This window comes from Orcinus orca, chromosome 3, assembly GCF_937001465.1.
Source record: "Orcinus orca chromosome 3, mOrcOrc1.1, whole genome shotgun sequence".
In the NCBI taxonomy this organism is placed as follows: domain Eukaryota; kingdom Metazoa; phylum Chordata; class Mammalia; order Artiodactyla; family Delphinidae; genus Orcinus; species Orcinus orca.
In genome coordinates, this window is record NC_064561.1 from 21,563,130 (window position 1) to 21,578,221 (window position 15,092).

Here is a 15,092-nt window from a genome sequence, read left to right on the forward strand (position 1 = left end):
GCCTGGCTCCAAGGGAGGTTAGGAAAGGTCATTGTTCTGTGTGTCCAGGAAGAGGAGAATGAAATGCATCTCACTATCTCATCCATAGCTGAAGGCACGTAATCTGTGGCAGAGAGCAATGTTTGCAGATGGTGATACATGAAGATTGAGGAAGATTGATTTCTCAATCATTGAGGAGTACTGTTCCATCTAACTGAGTTCTGAATGGTAATAAAGTCATCCACTGAAAACTTACCAATCTAGTTTGTGTGCAAGATATTATGAATTATAGTCTTACCGTTAATTTAGCAGACCCACAAATATTTACATCTACCAAGCACCGTGCTGGCAACTGCAGCTTACCAGTACTTCCTTCCTGGGCCCTGGATAATTTCCAGTAGTTGGTATCGGGATCTAAGCTATCCACTTGATGTGGACACTAGTCCCCATGTAGCCGTCTCACAGGAGCCTTTAACCATTCGTGGCCAAAAACAAAGGAAATGGGCAAGAGTTACCGCTCTGCTTATCAGAAAGTGTCTCCTAAAGTCTTGTCTCCTAAATCATTTTTCCGGCCCCTTTATAGTAATTCTTTCTTTATTCACATTTCTTGGCCTACTGAACGCTATAATCAAATCCTCCCTCAATTTTCTTTTTTCTGAAGTATATAAAACTACATTTTCTTCAGCCTTTTTTTAAAAAAAATGATAATTATCTTGTTTATTTGTATTTGGAAAATCTAATGAGATCACATATTTAAAAATCACACACTATCAAAAGATAAATAGTAGTAGTAATTCCTTCTGGAATATTTTTGCCCCTCATCCAACCAACGTTAGGTCCCTTACCCCCTTTCTTAGCAACTTTTATTAATTTCTTATGTGTCTATCAGAAGTTTTTTGTGGCAAAGGTACATGTGTATGTTTCAGAGGTTACTGTTGTCATGAATTCACAGAAGCCAGAGCCTGGAAAGCATTAAGTGGTCCTGAGCACCCCATTTCCAATGAGAGAGCGTAGCAGTGCTCAAACGGCTGGGTGTCCTATAATTCAACTCAATTCTGGCACTATCTACCTGTAGATAGCATCAGATCTCACATGTTAAGGGCTCAGTCCAGCAGGAATGCACACACACACTTCAGGTGCCAGTCACCAAGTATATGTTGTCACCTGTGCTTCTGACCCTTGTACCACAGGTCAGAGGTTCCAACGACCCCCTTCTTAGCTTCAATTAATTTGCCCAAGTGACTCATAGAACTCACAGAAATATTCTATTAACTAGATTAACCGGTGTATTATAAAATGATAAAACTCAGCAACAGCCAGATAGAAAACATGTATAGGACGAGGTATGGAGAGAAAGCATGGAGCCCACTCTCCCCAAATCTCCATGTGCTCACAACTGGGAAGATCCCTGAACCTTGTCCTTGGGGGTTTATGGAGGCTTCAGTACACAGGCGTGACTGAATAACTCATTGGCCATGGGGGACTGAGCTCAATCTTAAGTGGCTCTTCCCTGCCCTGAGGGCAAGGGGGTGGGACTGAAAGTTCCAACCTCTAATCACAAGGTTGGCTCCACAGGCTGCCTGCTCCCATCCTTAGGTGCTTTCCAAAGATCACCTTGATAACATAACAAAAGACATCATTATCATCTCATCACTTAGGAAATCCCAAGGGCTTTAAAAACTCTGGCAGAAACTGGGACAGAGACCAAACATATAATTCTTATTACTCCTAAAGCACAGTTATCTAGGTAAATGTTTGTATCACCCCAAACAGGCAGTAGTCACCAGGGAAAATAAGTTAATTGCCAGTCTTTTCTATTAATTTTTAAAAATCAGATTTAAGAAGAGAATTTTTTGAATGGCCAGTGAAAATGTCTCTTACTTTAGCTCTTGCCCTTTTCTACTTATTATTTATTTTTTCAATTTTTAGTTTAGTTTTGAAAAGTGTCTTTAAGTTACTTTAAGGTTAGAACCGAACCTTCCAGGGTTAAAAAAATATTGCGTCTCTTGAAAGAGATTATTTTAGACTTAGTGAAATGGATTTGATGCTAGAGAACATGTGATATCATACATTTGACCTTTTTGAAATGATTTACATTATATCAGCTACATTTTAAGTCCAGCAACTGTAACCAAAAAAAAGAAAAAAAAACCCTACTAATTAAGGCAACTTTGCAGATTGATGGCATTAGATTATCAATTAAGATCTCAGTTTTAAACCAGATTTTTCCTCTAAATAGTGATCCAAAGAACACTAGTTTTACGGTCATTCTAATTAGTCAGACAGCCTTCTGATTGTTTAGTGCCTTCACTTGAAGTTTGTTAAATATTTTGAATCTCACCTATGCTCCCATGGGACATTAGTGAATGTGAAGTCAACAAAAAAGAAAAAAAAGTAAGAAAAAGGATTTTGTAGTAAAATAAACTTGAGAAATCCTGGGTTCAGGAAATTTAAACATGTTTCGTGACTGGAGGACTTTTGAGATGTGGAATGAGCTATAATGTGCTCTGTGATTTTCACTGTTAAGTAGAGTTTGGTCTGAAGTGTTTTTAAACTTTATTTAGCTCTACAACCCTTTGTCACTGGAACATTTTAAAGGACTCTTTGTTTCTAGCAACTTTGGAAAATGCTGTTCTGGTCTCAGTTAAGCCCTTGAAATCTTAGCATTTGGAAGGAGATCCACACACAAGCTCATCCAATTTCTGGTACAGAAATCTACCATGTATCCATGCTATAGGCTCACTCAGCTGTGGATGAGTATTTTGATAACAAAATGCTCACTACCCATAAATCAGCTGATTCTATAGTCGGAATGCTGGTCTGTTAGGAGGTTTTAACTTTTTAAGTGCCTTTTACTCTTAGAAAATTTTAAGTTTTAAAATTTTGTCTATTGGACCTAGATCTGATCTCTGGATTAAGATAAGTCCTACTCAAGTAAAACAATCCTTATTTTTCAAGGATGATTTGTACATGAAAAAAAAATCCATATACTTCAAATCATCTGTAAATAGTGACTGAAGAGTAATTGAAAATACATTTGAAAATAATTTTCATTTGAAATTTATGTCAAAATATGTTATTATATAAACGAATCCAGTATATTTTTTCTTATAGCCAGTAAAATTTAGGTTAAATTTTAATTAAGCACAAGTGCTACAATTAAAAAAAAGAATTACATTCTGTTTCAAGTGATTATTTCAGCAAAACTGGTTTATGGGACAGTAAACTGTCCTTCAGTGCATGTTCAATGTTAGCAGCTCAAACAGGCTAATTCTGGTAAAAATTCAACAGTTTTCCAAGGCCTTCTCTTAATTATTTGATACTCAATTGTTTTTTCTTTTACTTCTATTGTATCTCTTCTTTAAATTGTTAACTGCACATCCTCATTTATCAATGGCTTTGTATGTTTAACCCAGCAGATCTCTGGTATTATTTACAATGGCTTCATGATATTATATCTTTAAAATTCAGAATCTCACTTTAAAGTTGATTTGAATTTTATTTCTATTATACGGTATTATGTTTATGTTATGAATCCATCAGTGAGTAATTTTCTGAAACAGGATGAGCAGTTTGCTGACTTAGAAGGGCTGGAATCTATAGACACCTTAACATTAGGATGTAGATAACGAATAGTTGGATGACAAGAAACCCTGTTATATGAAAACAGGAATAATAATGAGTGTTCCAAATCTTATCTTTTCTGTTCTTACTTTTCTCCAAAGGTTAGTTCTAGAGTCCTTAATTCTCCATTCAGTATTAAATGATTGACTATTTGCAGCCTTCCCACCATTCTCCCCACTTCTAGGTCTGAGTTGGATAAACCTTTTGGTTTCATCCTTTCTTTGTGAAGTAGTGTTCCTAGTCAAGCCAGAAGGCTGTTCCATTAAAGGTTTAGCATTTTAGTGATTTTAGTAGTAAGGGTAAGGATAAGTGGTCTTCAGCCCGTCACAGTCTTCCACCCAACCTTTCTTCAGATGAATTTCCTGCAGTAGAAAAATTAGACAACCAGGCTGAATAATTGAGTGCCTGACTATGACTAGCAATGAACTACTCAGCCCTGGCTTCCTGAGCATGCCATCCTTCAAAAACAGCCTGCCAGATGGAATCTCAATCCCCTAGCTTGGCATTCAAGATACTCATACTCTAATCCACCAAAATCCAGTTCCAGTAGTTCTCCCCACTTCTTTCATACAGCAAATATCCATTCACCCAACTGCATTCACTCATCTGGAGTACAAGTTCTTTTCCTTATATTCCAATATATCCCTATTTCATCTGCCTAGGAAGTCTTTCAACTTCTTCACAATCTTAAATCCTACATGGTCTTTACTTTCCTACCTTTACAACTTGACCTTAAGAAAATTTTTGCTTTCCAAGATCTATAAGTCAATCAATCAATAAACCATTAATAAGTTCATAGGCTGCTTCAATACAGTTCTCCTCAATACAAATATAGTTGTCAATCCTTAATAATTGACAGCTTATATTTGATCACATAGAAATGTATTTTAACTCACATATTTGTTATCTAAAATGATAGTATAGCACTCTTCATTTTGTTGGTTATTTTCACGTATTTTAATGTCAGTATCACCTCTTTGAAGACTTAAAGTATATGTTGTCCATTTTTTCAGTATTTTAGTATCCTGCCCTGTTTTACACTTAGTGGATGTTCAATAAATGACTTCAACACTTCACAGAATGGAGAAAATTTTCCCAAATCCTACAAGCGTTGACCCTCTCTGACTTTGCACATCACTTGTTAATGGCAGCTGGGTAGTTGTGTTTGATAGAAATTCAAGAAAAAATTTCTACATGTTTCAAGACCAAAGCCACAGTCATATCAGGACCTTAGTCAGCATCATGAATATATTCTTAAACATATACAATGGAGAATTGCACTTTTATGATTTCGTGATGAACCACATGTAAAACAGTCATTCACATTTTATTTATTTATTTATTATTATTTTAAAATATCTTTATTGGCGTATAATTGCTTTACAATGGTGTGTTAGTTTCTACTTTATAACAAAGTGAATCAGCTATACATATACATATATCCCCACATCTCCTCCCTCTTGCATCTCCCTCCCACCCTCCCTATCCCACCCCTCTAGGTGGTCACAAAGCACTGAGCTGATCTCCCTGTGCTATGTGGCTACTTCCCACTAGCTGTCTATTTTACATTTGGTAGTGTATATATGTCCATGCCACTCTCTCTTTGTCCCAGCTTACCCTTCCCCCTTCCCATGTCCTCAAGTCCATTCTCTATGTCTGCGTATTTATTCCTGTCCTGCCCCTAGGTTCTTCAGAACCATTTTTTCTTTCTTTCTTTCTTTCTTTTTCAGATTCCATATATATGTGTTAGCATATGGGATTTGTTTTTCTCTTTCTGACTTACTTCACTTTGTATGACAGACTCTAGGTCCATCCACCTCACTATGAATAACTCAATTTCGTTTCTTTTTACAGCTGAGTAATATTCCATTGTATATATGTGCCACATCTTCATTATCCATTCATCTGTCGCTGGACACTTAGGATGCTTCCATGTCCTGGCTATTGTAAATAGAGCTTCAAAGAACATTCTGGTATATGTCTCTTTTTGAATGATGATTTTTCAGGGTATATGCCCAGCAGTGGGATTGCTGGGTCATATGGTAGTCCTATTTTTAGTTTTTTAAGGACGCGACATACGGTTCTCCATAGTGACTGTATCAATTTACATTCCCAGCAACAGTACAAGAGTGTTCCCTTTTCTCCACACCCTCTCCAGCATTTATTGTTTGTAGATTTTTTTGATGATGGCCATTCTGACCGGTGTGAGGTGATACCTCATTGCACTTTTGATTTGCATTTCTCTAATGATTAGTGATGTTGAACATCCTTTCATGGGTTTGTTGTCAATCTGTATATTTTCTTTGGAGAAATGTCTGTTTAGGGCTTCTGCCCATTTTGGGATTGGCTTGTTTGTTTTTTTGATGTTGAGCTGCATGAGCTGCTTGTATATTTTGAGATTAATCCTTTGTCAGTTTCTTCATTTGCAAATATTTTCTCCCATTCTCAGGATTGTCTTTTCATCTTGTTTATGGTTTCCTTTGCTGTGCAAAAGCTGTTAAGTTTCATTAGGTCCCATTTGTTTATTTTTGTTTTTATTTCCATTTCTCTAGGAGGTGGGTCAAAAAGGATCTTGCTGTGATTTATGTCATAGAGTATTCTGCCTATGTTTTATTCTAAGAGTTTTATAGCGTCTGGTCTTACATTTAGGTCTTTAATCCATTTTTTTTTTTAACATCTTCATTGGGGTACAATTGCTTTACAATGGTGTGTTAGTTTCTGCTTTATAACAAAGTGAATCAGTTATACATATACATATAATCCCATATCTCTTCCCTCTTGCGTCTCCCTCCCTCCCACCCTCCCTATCCCACCCCTCCAGGCTGTCACAAAGCACCGAGCCAATATCCCTGTGCCATGCGGCTGCTTCCCACTAGCTATCTACCTTACTACGTTTGTTAGTGTGTATATGTCCATGACTCTCTCTCGCCCTGTCACAGCTCACCCTTCCCCCTCCCCATAACCTCAAGTCTGTTCTCTAGGAGGTCTGCGTCTTTATTCCTGCCTTACCCCTAGGTTCTTCATGACATTTTTTTTTTCTTAAATTCCATATATATGTGTTAGCATACGGTATTTGTCTTTTTCTTTCTGACTTACTTCACTCTGTATGACAGACTCTAGGTCTATCCGCCTCATTACAAATAGCTCAATTTCGTTTCTTTTTATGGCTGAGTAATATTCCATTGTATATATGTGCCACATCTTCTTTATCCATTCATCCGATGATGGGCACTTAGGTTGTTTCTATCTCCGGGCTATTGTAAATAGAGCTGCAATGAACATTTTGGTACATGACTCTTTTTGAATTTCGGTTTTCTCAGGGTATATGCCCAGTAGTGGGATTGCTGGGTCATATGGTAGTTCTATTTGTAGTTTTTTAAGGAACCTCCATACTGTTCTCCATAGTGGCTGAACCAATTCACATTCCCACCAGCAGTGCAAGAGTGTTCCCTTTTCTCCACACCCTCTCCAGCATTTATTGTTTGTAGATTTTTTGATGATGGCCATTCTGACTGGTGTGAGATGATATCTCATTGTAGTTTTGATTTGCATTTCTCTAATGATTAATGATGTTGAGCATTCTTTCATGTGTTTGTTGGCAGTCTGTATATCTTCTTTGGAGAAATGTCTATTTAGGTCTTCTGCCCATTTTTGGATTGGGTTGTTTGTTTTCTTGTTATTGAGCTGCATGAGCTGCTTGTAAATTTTGGAGATTAATCCTTTGTCGGTTGCTTCATTTGCAAATATTTTCTCCCATTCTGAGGGTTGTCTTTTGGTCTTGTTTATGGTTTCCTTTGCTGTGCAAAAGCTTTGAAGTTTCATTAGGTCCCATTTGTTTGTTTTTGTTTTTATTTCCATTACTCTAGGAGGTGGGTCAGAAAGGATCTTGCTGTGATTTATGTCATAGAGTGTTCTGCCTATGTTTTCCTCTAAGAGTTTGATAGTTTCTGGCCTTACATTTAGGTCTTTAATCCATTTTGAGCTTATTTTTGTGTATGGTGTTAGGGAGTGATCTAATCTCATACTTTTACATGTACCTGTCCAGTTTTCCCAGCACCACTCATTGAAGAGGCTGTCCTTTCTCCACTGTACATTACTGCCACCTTTATCAAAGATAAGGTGTCCATATGTGCATGGGTTTATCTCTGGGATTTCTATCCTGTTCCATTGATCTATCTTTCTGGTTTTGTGCCAGTACCATACCGTCTTGATAACTGTAGCTTTGTAGTATAGTCTGAAGTCAGGGAGCCTGATTCCTCCAGTTCCTTCTTTCGTTCTCAAGATTGCTTTGGCTATTCGGGGTCTTTTGTGTTTCCATACAAATTGCAAAATTTTTTGTTCTAGTTCTGTGAAAAATGCCAGTGGTAGTTTGATAGGGATTGCATTGAATCTATAGATTGCTTTGGGTAGTAGAGTCATTTTCACAATGTTGATTCTTCCAATCCAAGAACATGGTATATCTCTCCATCTATTTGTATCATCTTTAATTTCTTTCATCAGTGTCTTATAATTTTCTGCATACAGGTCTTTTGTCTCCTTAGGTAGGTTTATTCCTAGATATTTTATTCTTTTTGTTGCAATGGTAAATGGGAGTGTTTTCTTGATTTCACTTTCAGATTTTTCATCATTAGTATATAGGAATGCCAGAGATTTCTGTGCATTAATTTTGTATCCTGCCACTTTACCAAATTCATTGATTAGCTCTAGTAGTTTTCTGGTAGCATCTTTAGGGTTCTCTATGTATAGGATCATGTCATCTGCAAACAGTGACAGCTTTACTTCTTCTTTTCCAATTTGGATTCCTTTTATTTCCTTTTCTTCTCTGATTGCTGTGGCTAAAACTTCCAAAACTATGTTGAATAAGAGTGGTGAGAGTGGGCAACCTTGTCTTGTTCCTGATCTTAGTGGAAATGCTTTCAGTTTTTCACCATTGAGGATGATGTTTGCTGTGGGCTTGTCATATATGGCCTTTATTATGTTGAGGAAAGTTCCCTCTATGCCTACTTTCTGCAGGGTTTTTATCATAAATGGGTGTTGAATTTTGTCAAAAGCTTTCTCTGCATCTATTGAGATGATCATATGGTTTTTCTCCTTCAATTTGTTAATATGGTTTATCACATTGATAGATTTGCGTATATTGAAGAATCCTTGCATTCCTGGAATAAACCCCACTTGATCATGGTGTATGATTCTTTTAATGTGCTGTTGGATTCTGTTTGCTAGTATTTTGTTGAGGATCTTTGCATCTATGTTCATCAGTGATATTGGCCTGTAGTTTTCTTTCTTTGTGACATCCTTGTCTGGTTTTGGTATCAGGGTGATGGTGGCCTCGTAGAATGAGTTGGGGAGTGTTCCTCCCTCTGCTATATTTTGGAAGAGTCTGAGAAGGATAGGTGTTAGCTCTTCTCTAAATGTTTGATAGAATTCGCCTGTGAAGCCATCTGGTCCTGGGCTTTTGCTTGTTGGAAGATTTTTAATCACAGTTTCAATTTCAGTGCTTGTGATTGGTCTGTTCATATTTTCTATTTCTTCCTGATTCAGTCTTGGCAGGTTGTGCCTTTCTAAGAATTTGTCCATTTCTTCCAGGTTGTCCATTTTATTGGCATAGAGTTGCTTGTAGTAATCTCTCATGATCTTTTGTATTTCTGCAGTGTCAGTTGTTACTTCTCCTTTTTCATTTCTAATTCTATTGATTTGAGTCTTCTCCCTTTTTTTCTTGGTGAGTCTGGCTAATGGCTTATCAATTTTGTTTATCCTTTCAAAGAACCAGCTTTTAGTTTTATTGATCTTTGCTATCGTTTCCTTCATTTCTTTTTCATTTATTTCTGATCTGATTTTTATGATTTCTTTCCTTCTGCTAACTTTGGGGGTTTTTTGTTCTTCTTTCTCTAATTGCTTTAGGTGCAAGGTTAGGTTGTTTATTCGAGATGTTTCCTGTTTCTTAAGGTAGGATTGTATTGCTATAAACTTCCCTCTTAGAACTGCTTTTGCTGCATCCCATAGATTTTGAGTCGTCGTGTCTCCATTGTCATTTGTCTCTAGGTATTTTTTGAGTTCCTCTTTGATTTCTTCAGTGATCACTTCGTTATTAAGTAGTGTATTGTTTAGCCTCCATGTGTTTGTATTTTTTTACAGATCTTTTCCTGTAATTGATATCGAGTCTCATAGCGTTGTGGTCGGAAAAGATACTTGATACAATTTCAATTTTCTTAAATTTACCAAGGCTTGATTTGTGACCCAAGATATGATCTATCCTGGAGAATGTTCCAGGAGCACTTGAGAAAAATGTGTATTCTGTTGTTTTTGGATGGAGTGTCCTATAAATATCAATTAAGTCCATCTCGTTTAATGTATCATTTAAAGCTTGTGTTTCCTTATTTATTTTCATTTTGGATGATCTGTCCATGGGTGAAAGTGGGGTGTTTAAGTCCCCTACTATGAATGTGTTACTGTCAATTTCCCCTTTTATGGCTGTTAGTATTTGCCTTATGTATTGAGATGCTCCTATGTTGGGTGCATAAATATTTACAATTGTTATATCTTCTTCTTGGATCAATCCCTTGATCATTATGTAGTGTACTTCTTTGTCTCTTTTAATAGTCCTTATTTTAAAGTCTATTTTGTCTGATATGAGAATTGCTACTCCAGCTTTCTTTTGGTTTCCATTTGCATGGAATATCTTTTTCCATCCCCTTACTTTCAGTCTGTATGTGTCTCTAGGTCTGAAGTGGGTCTCTTGTAGACAGCATATATAAGGGTCTTGTTTTTGTATCCATTCAGCTAATCTGTGTCTTTTGGTGGGAACATTTAGTCCATTTACATTTAAGGTAATTATCGATATGTATGTTCCCATTCCCATTTTCTAAATTGTTTTGGGTTCGTTATTATAGGTCTTTTCCTTCTCTTGTGTTTCTTGCCTAGAGAAGATCCTTTAGCATTTGTTGTAAAGCTGGTTTGGTGGTGCTGAACTCTCTCAGCTTTTGCTTGTCTGTAAAGGTTTTAATTTCTCCATCAAATCTGAATGAGATCCTTGCTGGGTAGAGTAGTCTTGGCTGCAGTTTTTCTCCTTCATCACTTTCAGTATGTCCTGCCACTCCCTTCTGGCTTGTAGGGTTTCTGCTGAGAGATCAGCTGTTAACCTTATGGGGATTCCCTTATGTGTTATTTGTTGTTTTTCCCTTGCTGCTTTTAATATGCTTTCTTTGTATTTAATTTTTGACAGTTTGATTAATATGTGTCTTGGCGTATTTCTCCTTGGATTTATCCTGTATGGGACTCTCTGTGCTTCCTGGACTTGATTAACTATTTCCTTTCCCATATTAGGGAAGTTTTCAACTATAATCTCTTCAAATATTTTCTCAGTCCCTTTCTTTTTCTCTTCTTCTTCTGGAACCCCTATAATTCGAATGTTGGTGCGTTTAATGTTGTCCCAGAGGTCTCTGAGACTGTCCTCAGTTCTTTTCATTCTTTTTTCTTTATTCTGCTCTGCAGTAGTTATTTCCACTATTTTATCTTCCAGGTCACTTATCCGTTCTTCTGCCTCAGTTATTCTGCTATTGATCCCATCTAGAGTACTTTTAATTTCATTTATTGTGTTGTTCATTGTTGCTTGTTTCATCTTTAGTTCTTCTAGGTCCTTGTTAACTGATTCTTGCATTTTGTCCATTCTATTGTCCATTCTATCTCCAAGATTTCGGATCAACCTTACTATCATTATTCTTTATTCTTTTTCAGGTAGACTGCCTATTTCCTCTTCATTTGTTAGGTCTGGTGCATTTTTATCTTGCTCCTTTATCTGCTGTGTGTTTTTCTGTCTTCTCCTTTTGCTTATCTTACTGTGTTTGGGGTCTCCTTTTTGCAGGCTGCAGGTTCGTAGTTCCTCCTGTTTTTGATGTCTGTCTCCAGTGGCTAAGGTTGGTTCAGTGGGTTGTGTAGGCTTCCTGGTGGAGGGGACTAGTGCCTGTGTTGTGGTGGATGAGGCTGGATCTTGTCTCTCTAGTGGGCAGGTTCACGTCTGGTGGTGTGTTCTGGGGTGTCTGTGGCCTTATTATGATTTTAGGCAGCCTCTCTGCTAATGGGTGGGGTTGTGTTCCTGTTTTGCTAGTTGTTTGGCATAGGTTCTCCAGCAATGTGGCTTGCTGGTCGTTGAGTGAAGCTGGGTGCTGGTGTTAAGATGGAGGTCTCTGGGAGATTTTCGCCGTTTGATATTATGTGGAGCTGGGAGGTCTCTTGTTGACCAGTGTCCTGAAGTTGGCTCTCCTACCTCAGAGGCAGAGCCCTGCCTCCTGGCTGGAGCACCAAGAGCTTTTCATCCACACGGCTCAGGATAAAAGGGAGAAAAAGTAGAGGGAATTAGTAGAAGTATGAGGAAAGAAAGAAGGAAAGGAGGGTAGGAAGGAAGGAAGAAAGAAAGAAAGAAGCAAAGAAGGAAAGAAGGCAAGAAGGAAAGAAAGGAGGGAGGGAGGGAGGAAGGAAGGAAGGAGGGAAAGAAGGAAAAAAGACAGAAAGAAAGAAGATACAGTAAAAATAAAATAAAGTATAATAAAGTTATTGAATTAAAAAATTCTTATTTAGAAAAAAAAAGGGACAGATAGAATCTTAGGACAAATGTTGGAAGCAAAGCTATACTGACAAAATCTTACACAGAAGCATACACATACACCCTCACTAAAAGAGGTAAATGGGGAAAAATCATAAATCTTGCTGTCAGAGACCACCTCCTCAATTTGGGATGATTCGTTGTCTAAAGGAGGGAAGGAAGGAAGGAAAGAAAGAAAAAGGAAGAACGAAGGTAAAGTATAATAACGTTATTAAAATTAATTATTAAGAAAAAAATTTTTTAAAAAAATGGACGGATAGAACCCTAGGACAAATGGTGGAAGCAAGACTATACAGACAAGATCTCACACAGAAGCATACACATACACATTCACAAAAAGAGGAAAAGGGAAAAAATCATAGATCTTGCTCCTAAAGTCCACTTCCTTAATTTGGGATGATTGGTTGTCTATTCAGGTATTCCACAGATGCAGGGTATGTCAAGTTGATTGTGGAGCTTTAATCCGCTGCTTCTGAGGCTGCTGGGAGAGACTTCCCTTTCTCTTCTTTGTTCTCACAGCTCCCAGGGCTCAGCTTTGGATTTGGCCCTGCCACTGCGTGTAGGTCGCTGGAGGGCGTCTGTTTTTTGCTCAGACAGGATGGGGTTAAAAGAGCCGCTGATTCGGGGGCTCTGGCGCACTCAGGCCAGCGGGGAGGGAGGGGCACGGAGTGCGGGGCAGGCCTGCGGTGGCAAAGGCCGGCGTGACTTTGCACCAGCCTGAGGCGCGCTGTGCGTTCTCCCGGGGAAGTTGTCCCTGGATCCCGGGAACCTGGCAGTGGCGGGCTGCACAGGCTCCGCGGAAGAGGGGTGTGGAGAGTGACCTGTGCTCGCACACAGGCCCCTTGGTGGCGGCAGCAGCAGCCTTAATGTCTCCCGCCCGCCTCTGGGGTCCGCGCTTTTAGCCGCGGTTTGCGACCGTCTCTGGATTCCGCGCTTTCAGCCGCGGCTCGCGCCCGTCTCTGGATTCCGCGCTTTCAGCCGCGGCTCGCGCCCGTCTCTGGGGTCCGCGCTTTCAGCCGCGGCTCGCGCCCGTCTCTGGGGTCCGCGCTTTCAGCCGCGGCTCGCGCCCGTCTCTGGAGTTCCTTTAAGCAGCGCTCTTAAACCCCGCTCCTCACGCCCCAGGAAACAAAGAGGGAAGGAAAAGTCTCCTGCCTCTTCGGCAGGTGCAGGCTTTTCCCCGGACTCCCTCCCGGCTAGCTGTGGTGCACTAACCCCTTCAGGCTATGTTCAAGCCGCCAACCCCAGTCCTCTCCCTGCGTTCCGTCCAAAACCGAAACCCGAGCCTCAGAGCCTCAGCTCGCGGCCCCGCCCGCCCCGGCGGGTGAGCAGACAAGCCTCTCGGGCTGGTGATTGCCGGTCGGCACCGATCCTCTGTGCGGGAATCTCGCCGCTTTGCCCTCCGCACCCGTTGCTGTGCACTCCTCCGCGGCTTCGAAGCTCCTCCCTCCGCCTCCCGCAGTCTCCGCCCGCGAAGGGGCTTCCTAGTGTGTGGAAACTTTTCCTCCTTCACAGCTCCCTCCCACTGGTGCAGGTGCCGTCCCTATTCTTTTGTCTCTGTTTTTTCTTTTTTTCTTTTGCCCTACCCAGGTATGTGGGGAGTTTCTTGCCTTTTGGGAGGTCTGAGGTCTTCTGCCAGCCTTCAGTAGGTGTTCTGTAGGAGCTGTTCCACGTGTAGATGTATTTCTGGTGTATCTGTGGGGAGGAAGGTGATCTCCGCGTCTTACTCTTCCGCCATCTTCCGCCTTCTCCTTTAATCCATTTTGAGTTTATTTTTGTGTATGGTGTTAGGGAGTGTTCTAATTTCATTCTTTTAAATGTAGCTGTCCAGTTTTCCCAGCACCATTATTGAAGAGGCTGTCTTTTCTCCATTGTATATTCTTGCCTCCTTTATGAAAAATAAGGTGACCATATGTGCATGGGTTTCTCTCTGGGCTTTCTATCCTGATCCATTGATGTATATTTCTGTCTTTGTGCCAGTACCATACTGTCTTGGTTACTGTACCTTTGTAATATAGTCTGAGGCCTGGGAGCGTAATTCCTCTAGCTCTGTTTTTCTTTCTCAAGATTGCTTTTGGTATTCAGGGTCTTTTGTGTTTCCATACAAATTGTGAAATTTTTTGTTCTAATTCTGTGAAAAATGCTGTTGGTAGTTGGATAGGTATTGCATTGAATCTGTAGATTGCCGTGGGTAGTATTGTCATTTTCACAATGTTGATTCTTCCAATCCAAGAACATGGTATATCTCTCCATCTGTTTGTATCATGTTTAATTTCTTTCCTCAGTGTCTTACCGTTTTCTGCATAAAGGTCTTTTGTCTCCTTAGGTAGGTTTATTCCTAGGTATTTTATTCTTTTTGTTGCAGTGTTAAATGGGAGTGTTTCCTTAATTTGTGTTTCAGATTTTTCATTATTAGTGTATAGGAATGCAAGAGATTTCTGTTCATTTATTTTGTATCCTGCTATATAACCAGATTCATTGATTAGCTCTAGTAGTGTTCTGGTAGCATCTTTAGGATTCTCTATATATAGTATCATGTCATCTGCAAACAGTGACAGCTTTACTTCTTCTTTTCCAATTCGGATTCCTTTTATTTCTTTTTCTTCTCTGATTTCTGTGGCTAGAACTTCCAAAACTATGTTGAATAATAGTGGTGAGAGTGAACAACCGTGTCTTGTTCCTCATCTTAGAGGAAATGGTTTCAGTTTTTCACCATTGAAAACGGTGTTGGCTGTGGGTTTGTCATATATGGCCTTTATTATGTTGAGGCAAGTTCCCTCTATGCCTACTTTCTGGAGGGTTTATATCATAAATGGGTGTTGAATTTTGTGGAAAGCTTTTCCTGCATCTATTGAGATGATCATACGGTTTTTCTCCTTCTGTGTGTTAATAT